Source organism: Cricetulus griseus, chromosome 5 (genome assembly GCF_003668045.3).
Source record: "Cricetulus griseus strain 17A/GY chromosome 5, alternate assembly CriGri-PICRH-1.0, whole genome shotgun sequence".
In the NCBI taxonomy this organism is placed as follows: Eukaryota; Metazoa; Chordata; class Mammalia; order Rodentia; family Cricetidae; genus Cricetulus; species Cricetulus griseus.
Window position 1 is genome coordinate 15,050,598 of NC_048598.1, and position 12,412 is coordinate 15,063,009.

At 43.8% G+C, this 12,412-nt stretch overlaps 1 protein-coding gene across 3 annotated transcripts in view; it reads left to right on the forward strand.

Annotated features, from left to right (window-relative positions):
• Window positions 1–12,412, forward strand: part of Smyd3 (SET and MYND domain containing 3) — a 524,738-nt gene that overhangs the window by 373,909 nt on the left and 138,417 nt on the right. The window lies entirely within an intron of this gene.

The window sequence follows — 12,412 nt, forward strand, 5'->3', positions numbered from 1 at the left end:
TTAACCTTAAAATAGATCAGAACTGCAGGGTTCAGACCTAGTTTTCTTTCCCAGGACAGGGTAGCAGATGCTAGAATCTGGAAGTCTCACTGGCTTTTGAGGCAGAATGTATTTGATACAGGTTAGGAGTCTGGGTTGGTGGAGCCACCTTGGACTAGTACTTAAAACTAGATTCCTATTAGTGAGTATCAGGAGAAAAAGAATTGGACCCCAGATTTACAACTGGAAAAAGGTGTGGACAGCGTGTAATTACTCTACAGAATACGTGAATTGTATGTTTTGTCTCCACTTGGGATGTTGGCATTGGATTTATTCCATAGATGAGAGAACTCAGCTTCAGCACAATTGGGTAGTTTATCCAAGGTTACAAGACTAACAGGTCAGAGACATAGCTCACCCATGTGCGTCAGGCATCTGAGTCTGACCTGTTACTTTAGGTTAATAGCATTGATTTCACCTTATATTTTGGATGATATCCTTTCTAGTGTAGTGTCAATTCTTCATATTAAAAAATAAAATGTTCTAATCATTCTTTCTATTAAAGGAGAAGTTTGGGCTTGAAGGATGCTGTCTGAAGTGTCAGTAGTCTGCCTCAGCCCCTTCAGGTGGAAGCTTCAGCAGAGACAGCTACAGAGTGGGAGGAAGCAGCTCCCAGAGGAAGACCCAAGTGTTCAGAGTCTTGGTCCAAGGCTGCCCATCAACAGTGTGTAGGCAGGAGCAGAAGTGAATGGAGGCAGAGTAGCATTGTTCATAGAAACTGGGAGAGGGTGGAGAAGGCTAGGTTTCCATCCCTTTGATCCCAGAGCCAGGAACACACTGGTCGGTGTTTCCCAGAGTGTTGAATGCAGACTGTATGCTATGACAAAGGGTACAAAGACTGGGGAAGGTAAGGACACCTCTGTCATGCCGCGGGTGTCCACAGGGTGACACCAGAAGTGGTGAGTAAGTAGTGAAGACAACAGCTCATGTCGTTCCCCTAGGCCAGCCACTCCCCTGCCGGCTGGTTTTGGTGGCTCTTTGGATGAATTAGCTACAAAGGAAGCTGTTTCTGGAAATGACACTTCTTCCACTTTGGGCTCAATGTTCTGCTGTCACACCAAAGTCCTTGATTTGATTTCTTCTACTTAAATTAAGAAGAAATTCTTGAGTCATGCCTGTCCTGCCCCTGATCCAAGGGCCGCTGGAAATACCACCCCACCGCAAGCAGCCTGTTAGCTGGATATGACCCAACACATGCCAGGAGGGCATGTAGACTCCATATATTCGCAGGCCAGCCTTCTTTGCTTCGCAGAGACTCCTTTCACACTACAAAAGATTCTTAGAACAGTCCCAGACTTCCTTACGTGCCAGTGTGCTTTTGACTTGTCCCAGATGGTGTGTCATTGTCACCCTTCAGACACATATATTTTGTTCCCTTTGTCTAGGATTTTTTTTAAATTTACCTTACTTTTTTGAATTTTATATATGCAATGTCTATGTCCGGTCAGACTTTATTCTGCTTGGTGTTCTCTCAGCTTCTCGAATCTGTGGTTTCACGTCTTACTTCAGTTCTGGAGAAATTCTCAGTCATTACTGTATCACATATTCCCCCCCTTTTCTCTCCTGAGTGGCCCACTGCTTGTGTCTCTGTGAGAGTCCTGCAGCTGTTAGAGATTCTCTGGGGTTTGTTCCAGTATCTCTTCTCTGGAAGTTCCTGGTACCGTGTGCAAGCTCAGAGATTCTCTCCCTGCCTCTGTCTGGTCAGCTCTGCCCGTGAGCAGTATTTTTCACGTGTTACAATATTTTGGATCACTAGCATTTGTTTGGTTCCATCTGAAAATGTCCCTTTCTGATTTCATTCTATCTCTTCTTCAGCATAGTAATTGGCTTTCCAAAATGTCCTAGTCTGGGGCCTGTGATATGTCTAAGAGAATAAAGTTGCTTGCTGCCAAGCCTGAGGCCCTGGGTTCAATACCTATAACCCACATGGTAGAAGGAAAGACCTCCCTCAAGTTGTTCTCTGACGTCCATGTTTGCTCACACACGCGCGCGCGCGCGCACACACACACACACACACACACACACACACACACACACACCTGATAGTTAAACACTCCTGCCATGTCTGACTGGTTTTGATGCTTCAGACTGTGCCTTCCCCTTTCAGCATGCTTTGCAGTGTTGTTATGGTTGTTGGAGAGTGAGCGTCACAGTGGGCTGGGTAGAAGGAACATTATGTATACTTTGAAGCCCCTAGTGGCATGTTGGTCACATTATAATGATGGGAAGATTCCATGTTTGTTTTTCAGTGAGCCTGCCCCGCCCCCCGCCCTCTGCCCCCCAGCTGCAAACTTTATAGTGGATCTCGGAGTTCTCTTTCCTCCAGAACAGCACTAGGCACTCGTGAAACCATGGCAGATTAGACTGTGCGTAGAGGCGTAGAGGCAGGCATTGCTAAGAAGACAGTGCTCTGGTGTTTTCCAAATAATTTGTTTTTCCCCTGTAAACTCAGAGATTTGTGAGAAGCTGGTAGAATTCTTGGAAAGGAAACTCATGAAGTGTGTCCCTCTGCTTCTGGGACCGGTCCCCAAGTCTTCTGACTCGGACACTTGGCTCGCACTGGGCGCCCAGCAATTTCTCATTTAGGCTGACTTTTCTACCCTAGTATTGTCCTGTGAAGACTGCTCTCTGGAAACTTGGGGTTCTCTGCACCCAGCTCTCCATCACTCCTGTCTGAGGGCAGCGGTTTTGTCCTATGACCTCCTGTCACTAACAGATCTAAAGAGTTATGAGACTTTCCTTTTGTTCTTCTCTGTGTGCTTTCAGGATAAAGTAACTTCTAAGTTCCTCAGCTGCTCAGGCTAGAAATCACAAGTTTCACCCTGTTTTGTTTTTTTAAACAAATCTTTGACTACTTGTATTGTCCCTCATACAATGCTGGCATCAGGGACCATGTGACTACCTAGTAGTTCGTAGTCTAGTTTCAGCCGCTAAAAGCTTCTTTACTCTTATGGTTCACATGAAACCAGTTTGTGGCAAGATCAAAAAAATGTGTTTTTTTTTTGTCACCCATTGCAATATCATAGAATGCCCAGGAGAGAGGCATTATCAGGGCTCTGTTTCTCTCTCTCTCTCTCTCTCTCTCTCTCTCTCTCTCTATATATATATATATATATATATATATATATATATATATATATATCCAGAAATTCAGGGAAACACAGAGATAGATGTTTGGTTTTGTACCTACTGAGGTCAAACCTTGGCTCACATTTTTTCGGCTTTGTTTCCTCTTGCCATTCATTCCACATGACCGACATGCAGGCTCTGTTTTTCCCTCCCCCAGCTCATCTGGCTGCTGTGTTGATAGGAGCTTGGCCAGGCTGCTTGTAACTGAAACCAAAGCCATATGGGCTTGTCCAGTGACGGGGTGGGAGTGGGGGCATGTATAGGTTTAAAATCATCATGTGGACAGCTCTGGGCAGAGACACCAGACTTGAGGAGGCCTCCATTTCCGACTCCTGGTTTCAACTCTAGCGCTACATACTTCGGGTCATATCAGAATACCCTAATTCTTTCATACACGCTGGCCCTGCTTGCAAGACAAGTGCTAACATATGCAAGGAGTCTGAGTAGTGAGAACGTAAGCCACTTGCTGAATATTCAAGGATAGTGGGAAAAAACAAGTGACACTGTGAGAAAGGGATAGAGAGGGTTAGGGGCGGGGTGACCCAGTGGATGGGAAGTTTGCCCTAATGCTCTGTTCTTAGTTCACTGCGTGGTTGTCCCTGAAAGCAGTTCTTTGAGGATTCTTTTTGAAGTTTTTTTTAAAAATTAACTTTGTTAGTTTGTTTTTATTTAATTGTTCATAGATTATATTTTGATCACATCCTTTCTCCTTTGCCTAAAGCCTCCCTACCTCCCAACCCACCCAACCCCAATTTCTTTCTGTATCGCTCTAAACAACAATGAAACTAAAGACCAAGAAACAAAACACAAGTGTGTTTGACTTTCCAGTGTTACCATGCAGATCAACTGGAGCCCCCGTGTATTAAACCTATGTGTGATTCACTCACTCACTAGCATTTTCATTTATTTATTTATATTCTAGGCCTTGCTTTGAGCACATGGTTATGGCAGAGGACAAAACAGACCTCAGCTTTCGGGGGCCTGCAGTCTTATAATACATATTGACACAGTAGCACGTGCTTAGGAACGTCTATGCATACTACTTCTCTCTGGCTCCGAAAAGCACTGCAGTGAGCCACAGAACTTAATATTCTTCAGAGTACAAGAAGAGGTATTATATGGGAGACTTTACATTTTCCATGAATAACCTAAACAAGTCGAGAGAAGACAGTTTCGGTGCTCTCGTTAGGTGAGCTCATTAAGGGCCTGCGTGTTGCTTCTTCCTTAGCGTCTTGAACCCCCACAGCTGTGTGTCTTACATTGCTGCCTATGAACACTCACATTTTAGGGGGAGAGGGTGAGAAGGAAATTGGGATCCAATGTGCTGACAAGATAGCACAGGCATGTTCCAGACATTCATTCTCCTAAAATTGAAGTTATGACCTGGATACCTTCTCTGAGCAGGCTGACGTGAGGAATGTAGAAAACTCGAGAAACCTATGGCCTGAAAATGATGTTCCCAGGAGTCAGATTTAACTCTGTCAGATCAGCCTCGCTGAGAGGGAGCAAGGGAAATGCCCTTGCTGGGGTGTGTGAGAATGAAGGAAGGTGGCGATTTCTGTTTGCTGCTGGTGTGTGTGTGTGTGTGTGTGTGTGTGTGTGTGTGTGTGTGTGAGAGAGAGAGAGAGAGAGAGAGAGAGAGAGAGAGAGAGAGAGAGAGAGAGAGAGAATTATTGAATTATTTCTGGGGCTCCAACCATGAGCTACACCCACAGAGTTGCTTTGTGATTCTCTTCCTTTCACAAATCCTCAAAAATGTATCTAACTCTGTCTCCCTCTATAATTCTTAGAGACACGTGGTAAAATTTCATCAACTTGAGTTGATCTTGGAGGTAATGAGACTTAAGCCGTTGCCGTTTAAGAGTATATTTCACAGCTGACCTTCTGCATGCACATAGAATGTGTCCCAAGAAAGGGGCAGATTTGCAAACGGAAAGTGCCTTTGTAATGCTTCCTTTCTTTCTCCCTGAAGAATGCAGATACAAGGGGGAAATGTAGTAGTTCCTCTGGCTGTATAATGCCTCTGTAAATTCAGTCAGCTCCATATTAGCATCGTTTTCAGGCAGAAAAGATCTTTGTCACTTTAGCTAAGGTTCTGCTTTCATACCTGAGCAAAGAACAGAGACACGTGGGAGAATCAGTTGTTAACTAATACACGTGTTTCCTATGTGCTGAACTTGACAACAAGAAGTTAATTGTTCTCTTGATAAAATAGCAAATGATGGAATTATCATGGACCTTCATCAGGATACAAAATCAAGTATGCCAGTCTAAATGTATGAATGCAAAATGGGTGCTCCCAGTCAGTTGGTTAAATTTTGAAAGCTAATACCAGTTTCCTATTACTCTCAGATTTTGCTAGTATTAGTTTCTTTTTGCTAACTTTTTCAAAAAAGATCTTTTATACAGAGTGTGTGTGTTGCTCCTTTTTCTTTGTGTATTTTATACTTCTTTGTTTGGAGAAAGGGGCCATTAGACAGAGAAGGCAATGCTGGTGAAGGCAGAGGGCTTTGGACATCCATGCTCCCTGCGAGGAGACAGTGTCATGCACAACAAGTCCTTCTGCAGGCTTGGTCTGCGGTTGTAGAGATCATCCAGTTGGTTGTGGCTCCAAAGCTCTCCTTTCACCCTTCACTTTATGATGGGGAATGTAATTCTGTGTATGTTCATCTTATTGGTTGTTGAATAAAGTACTGTTTGGCCAATGAGGCAGCAAGTTAGAGGGGACTAGGAGTCAAAGAGGATTCTGGGAAATGTAGTAAGGAAGTGGTGATCCAGGCAGGAAATGACATAGCAGGGAGACTCATATTTAAGCAAGGAGAAACAGGAAGGGTCCCTTTCCCCCTCCTCTCTTCCTCCAGATTCTCCATGTGATCCGTCAGCAAAGGAGGACGCCAATGGAAGGTTCCGATAATATAAGTCTTATAAAATATATAGATTTATGATAATTAAGACTGAGCTAACAGATGAGAATCCTAGTCATTGGCCAAGCAGCATTTGTACCTAATACAAGTCTCTGTGCACTAATTTGGGTCGTAACTCAGTGGGCAGAACTCAGGTGTCTGGCGGAGACCGCCCACGTGGCAGTAGGGCTCGAGCGGCTTTTGGCAGAAAGATTTATCTTAACAACTTTAGGACAGAGAAACCAGTGTAAAATTCGATATCTCCCTACAGTCACTCAGCAGCTTCAGAGCCAGAACCTACTTTTCTGTTGGTGCCTCTATGTAGCTATTATCATTACTGTTATCATTAAGTGTTGACTTACTTAACCTCAGAATATACTTGTCTTAGTTAGGGTTTCTATTGCTGTGCAGAGACACTATGACCACAGCAACTCTTATAAAGGAAAACATTTAATTGGGGCTGGCTTACAGAGCAGAGGTTTAGTCCATTGTCACCATGGCAGGAAGCATGGTAACATGCAGACAGACATAGTGCTGGAAAGGTAGCTGAGAGTTCTACATTTAGATCGTCAGGCAGAAGGAAGAGAGGATGTGACATTGGGCCTGGCTTGAGCATCTGAACCTTTAAAGCCCACTTCAGTGACATACCTACTCCAACAAGGCCATACCTCCTTGTAGTACCATTCCCTGTGAGTCTATGGGGGCCATTTTTGTTCAAGCCACCACAACACGGAAGCTCAGAATGTGGGGCTGGGAAGCTTTATGGGTCCTATGGCAGCACCCCCTACTCAGGATATGGTTTTCTTCCTGATGGGTTGTTATCTAGCCTCTGTTTAGACACCAGCTCCTGAGGTAGCTCACCGTAGTTCCCCATGGCTTTTGGATGGAGATCCCATATCCATTCCCTGTGATTGCTGTTCCTTTCTCAGCTCTTTGGAGCCACTGACCACCCATGAGGCATCAGCCACTATACCATATGCAAGATAAACAAAACAAGTCAAATGTGGTTTCTGCCTTCTGGGAGTAGGCATAGTAGGTAAAACAGACAAGTCAGCCATTGTAGACTAAGGAGCCAAGTGCTGTAGGGCCTAAAGCAAACTGTCAGGTGAAGAGCAGCCTCCTGACAGATGTGACCTCTGAGCTGAACGGGGGAACTATGAGATGAGCAGATGAAAGCAAAGGGCATTTCACACAAAGGAAAGAAGCCAATGGGAAGGGAGAGCATCACCTGTCAGAGGGCTCTTCAGAAAGCACTTGCTGTTTTATGGGCCTGGAGTAGGGAGCTCGTGGCCGGCGATGGGAGGGAGGCAGCAGAAGCACACAGCGGCAGATTGTAAGGGCTTTAGTTGATCAGCAGTCTGGTTCATGCTTGATGGTACTGGCAGAATATTAATTTGGAGGCTTCAGCCTTCTTAAGATGCCTTCAAATTAAACTTGTCCTGCTTTGGAATGTAAGTATCAGACAGCTTTAACTTCCAGTTCTGATGCCTTTGTGAAGCCGATTTGAACCTAAGAGCACTTGTCTGGGGAAAGGATGCTCCTAACTCCTCCTGACTTCTGAGGTGATGAGGGAGCTGACCCAGTGTCTAGCTCTGCTTCCCCCACATACCATAAAAAATCCCTCCCTCAGCTATTGTGACCTCTAATGTTAGCTCTGACATTAGACTGAGAGGGCCTTGCAAGGGCCCCTCACTTTTAATGTGACTGTACAATTCTGCAGTGAAATTAAGTCCAAGGTCAAACTTTCCCTGAGCACTCCCTAAGGCTTGAGAGGGGATAATGGAAGTTATGGCTTTTCTAGATGTTCAAGGATGTCTATCAGACAATGGAGACAGACAGATGATAGAGTTGCTGGAAAAGAGGGAAAGTAGACAGGAAAGTCAGGAGAGCTGGACTTGATTGACATGTCTGGAGGAGACAGTGATACCATGACCAGGTAGCTTTTGTTTGAAGAAGGGTTTGAGCCTCCTCAAGTATAGAAGCAATATATCCATGGTGGAGAACATGCGTTTGCCAAAGCAGGTGTAAGAAGTTCAGCAATGAAAGATTCAGGGTGCAAAAGGAGGTTATTTATGATGACACAGTGACTCAAATTAGAAAGAAGGAAGCATGCTCAAGAGAAGGTGAGGCTGGAGACTGAAGATGGCTACTCTCATTCCCTCTGGGCCTGTTAACGGAGAGAGGAAAGGGACATGTGGGAGGTGAGAGGTAGGAGTCGTGAGTTCAGGGGATTGGTGGAAAAGGGAAAGTCAGGTGAGGGTTAGAAAGAATGGCAGTCTCAGGGAAGAAAGTTGTTGTGCATCTCAGTGGTTCATAGAGCTTAAAAGTAGGCAGACAGAATTAGCTCCGTAAAAATAACCCTCTGCCTGCTTAGATCTGTGTAGACGCTGGTACAACATGGTTCCTGTTTGGTTTCCTTATCTGTCTCCATGGAGATAAACATGCCTGTCTATCTTGGGGTCTTTGGTGATTTTGTGGGTGTTTCAGATGGTTCCTGAGCAGCTGATCATGAACAGGCTTTAAGGAGGAGGTAGCCACAATAAGGCATGCTCTTCTTCTAATCAATTATCATTTTCCTGTTTAAAGTGTGAAGATGGCATACTATATGATATACCAGAAGCATTAGTATGAGAGAGCTTTTAAAATGCCACGATATATCCTCCTTATAAGAAATATCAGGGTGTTTTTCAGGGTTTTGTTTTTGGTCTTGAATTTAACATTTACCAAAAAAAAAAAAATTACTTTGGGCATGCCTTTCCTGAAGTGCTTTGTAGAACACATTTGACAAAGGTTCCCTCAGCACCTGAGCTATAGCAACATGCACCATCATTTATGAATCCTAGAAACATGTGTTTATTAAAAGTGTTGTAAATAATAGATATGGTAGGGCTTAACTTACAAGAAGCACTTCATGTTAAACACATAATATTCATATAAGAATATGTCCCATGGAATAAGATTGTTATAAAAATAAAGAGATTATAAAACTCAACAATAAGAATAGTGATTACTTCCGGAATGTGGAAAGGGAATGGGATTGGATGAAGCACAAAGGAAATAGTTACTGTTGTGTCAATACTTGTGGAGAGGAGACTATTCTCTTTCAGTGTGTGGTAGATAAATGCAACCTTGGTATAATTTAAGTATCACAATGTATACTATATCACAGTATGCTCATAGGGAATATATATCATAAATATATACTTATTTTTTTCTATGAAAGAATTTCTTCAAGGGAAATAAGGATCACAACCTTGGGAAACTTGGAATTTTGAATATGAAAAAACATTTGCACAGATAAAAGCCTCAAAGTGCTTATAAGACAGAGAGTCATATCTTAGCCACTTAGTGTTCAGTGATAGAGATTGGCTTTTTCGTAATTAGCTTCACTTCAAAGGGGAGAATCGGGAAGAGCTGTAGTCAGTGTGTGAATGTCCCATTGGGAAGGTGCATAGAAACACTTAGTGGAACATAGGGACATTTCTCTTAAGAGATGACATTTAGACTTGATCATGAAGGATGAGTAAAATAATAAGATAGTTGGTAAAATACATATTTGGGGCCTGAAGAGATAGCTTCAGGTTGCCCTAGTAGAATACCCCAGTTCGGTTCCCAGCACCCACAACTGTTGTAACTCCAAAGGCTCCAACACCCACGTCTGGCCTCCATGGGCAACAGTTGTCCTTTGGTGCACAGATATACATGCAGGAAAACACCCATTCACGTAAAATAAATGTGAACAAAGATGTAACACCTCGTGAAGATGGGCCATGATGGAAGGCGGACAAAGAAGTCAGCTCACAGGAAGATGGAGTGAGTGTTGGGTTTGGTGGAAAGCTGGGCTGGCAGCAGCTTCTGGGGGGGACTTCCTCATCATGCCAAGGTACTTTGTCCTGGTGCTGCAGCACTGGGCAGATCTCATATTTCTCTTTGAAAAATTCAATCTATTCTTAAGAAATATTTATCTGTCTGCAGTTTAAAGACTAGGTTGGGATGAATGGAGCTAGAGAGATGTACAACTGCAAGCCAGAGATGATGACAAGTAACAGCAACAGAGATAGTGCTGTGAGAGTGACAGGGCCAGTGGAGATTGGCGGCAGAGTCTGAGGCGACTTCCTCTCACCATTTCTTACTTTTCTGTGGCTATTCCTCACCTTCTCTGCTATCTTCTCTTGGACTGGGTCCTTGATCCATCTAGGTCTCATGGATTTACAATGGCAATTAGCTAGTATTGGTAAATGTCCACTTGGGAAAGATGAGAAGCATTTGACTAAACACACACACCACCACCACCACCACCACCAACACCACCCAGGAGATGGAGGGTACACACACCATACACATTTCAGTAGGAATGATTAGAAACGTTGCAGAGTTCTGCTGTGTCTTTGTACAGTTGGCCAAGCAGGCCTTAGTAACCCTCACTGTTGACCTCCTAGGCTTTTCTTGGGAGGTTAACACTTGGGTGAAGAATGGAAATGGCTTCTTGCAAAGCATAATCGGAAAGGTTGGTCTGGGCCTTGTGTTGTTGCTACTTTCCTTGGTTGGCTAGTTTTCCTAAGAGGGGCTAGAGTTTTCCTAGCCTGCCATGGTGGCGCACACCTTTAATCCCAGCACTTGAGAGGCAGAGGCAGGCAGATCTATGAGTTTCAGGCCAGCCTGGTCTACACAGGGAGCTCCAGGACAGCTACACAGAGAAACCTTGTCTTGAAAAGAACAAAATAAATAAATAAATTTTAAAGTACCAACCCCTACCCCCCCATGTTCAGAATTAAATGCTGGAAAAATAAAAAACTTTTTGTTAATTGAAAGGATTGGAGTAGTTGGACTGTATCACTATGCAGCCAAATTTCCCAACATGGAGAATTTTAAATATGGAAGAAACCAAACAGTTCTTTCTCCTGATATACTGGTGGTCATTTGCATAACCAAAGAACTCCAAACTTCTCTTGAATTACTCTTTGTGAGAAATAGCAGCACTTTGCCCAAAGGTGCTTGTTTGTTCATTCATTTTACCATTTTCTGGGATATTTGGGGGTTTCACAATTGCATGTTTGCCAAGTTCCTTTATCTTAGAATCTAAGACTTCGATGCCTAGAGCCTCCCACTCATCCTCTGGTTGCTACAAACGACATCTGACAATTGCTTTCTGCATGGCATCAGTAACTTCCTACAAATGGGGATGGTTAGTCCCCATCGGGATACAGCCGTGCGGCCTGTGGTTGTGCACCACCTGGTCCCTAAGGATGGGTAGGTGCATGGCTTCCGCTGGGATTGCTCATTAACACTTGGGATCATTTGGGAGGTTTAGGTTCATCCTTTTAGGAAGAGTTTTGACAGTTTTCTGCAGCAATGCAGACCTCTGCTATATTTGCCTTCTGCTTAGATAAAAGCCCCATAAAATCTGCCCGGAGCCTGTGGTGCCAGGGTTCCATTTGCTCAGAACTTGAGGGATGCTGGCACCAGGGGATGGGCTTTCATTGGTCATTAACAAGGGATTCGGGCAGCCTCCTTCATGATCCTCTCAAGTTAGTTTGATTAGAACAATAGTGATAATGGGAGCTGTCAGTCACTGCTCTCAGTGTTTGCTCATTGGCAGGCTCTGCATTCCTTTGCTGACAGCCAGCTTTTCTGTTGTCCTGTTAGGATGACAGTGAGCTGCACTATCATCATCTGACAGCCCTGTCCCTCATTGCATTTGTTACATGGTTTCCTATTCTTGTCCATCTTTTCTCTTTGTAGCAATACGGATGTGGGTGGACAGGGATTTTCTTGGCTTCTGGTTTTCATAACTTTTCCACTTTCAACCGGTTTGTTCCCTTGATCCTCTTCTGTCTGTGCCGTTCCTCCTTCACTCTTTGCTCACGTCCCTCACGTCCCTCACGTCCCCATTGGTCCTCACATTTTCCCTTTTAAGACTTACCTTTTACTGATAATGCTCTGCTTTGTTTTTCCCTTCAAATGGGCTTTCCAGTGATTTCCCCCTCGGGCCCTATTAAAATTCAAGTTATACAAATGTGATCTTATTTCAGTTTTATTTTTTGTGAACCAACATTTCCTTCCCATCATTGGCACCTTTTTCTCAGAAGCAGTATTGATTTTCATTTGGACCTTGCGATGCTCGTTGTCTTTTTCGAAGTTAGCAGCCTCACATCTGTAAATTCTCTTAGGTTTACTATAATTGCCAACCCTAATTATTTCTGTATGTTCTGTTTTGGCTAGATGTGGGAGGAAAATCAGGAGAGGGCGTGTGTAAAATAAAGCTGGAAGGGAAGAGGGGACCCTTCAAACTGCTTTGCTTAAAAATAACTAAGTGAATTTAGCTCCAGACAAGGAAAATT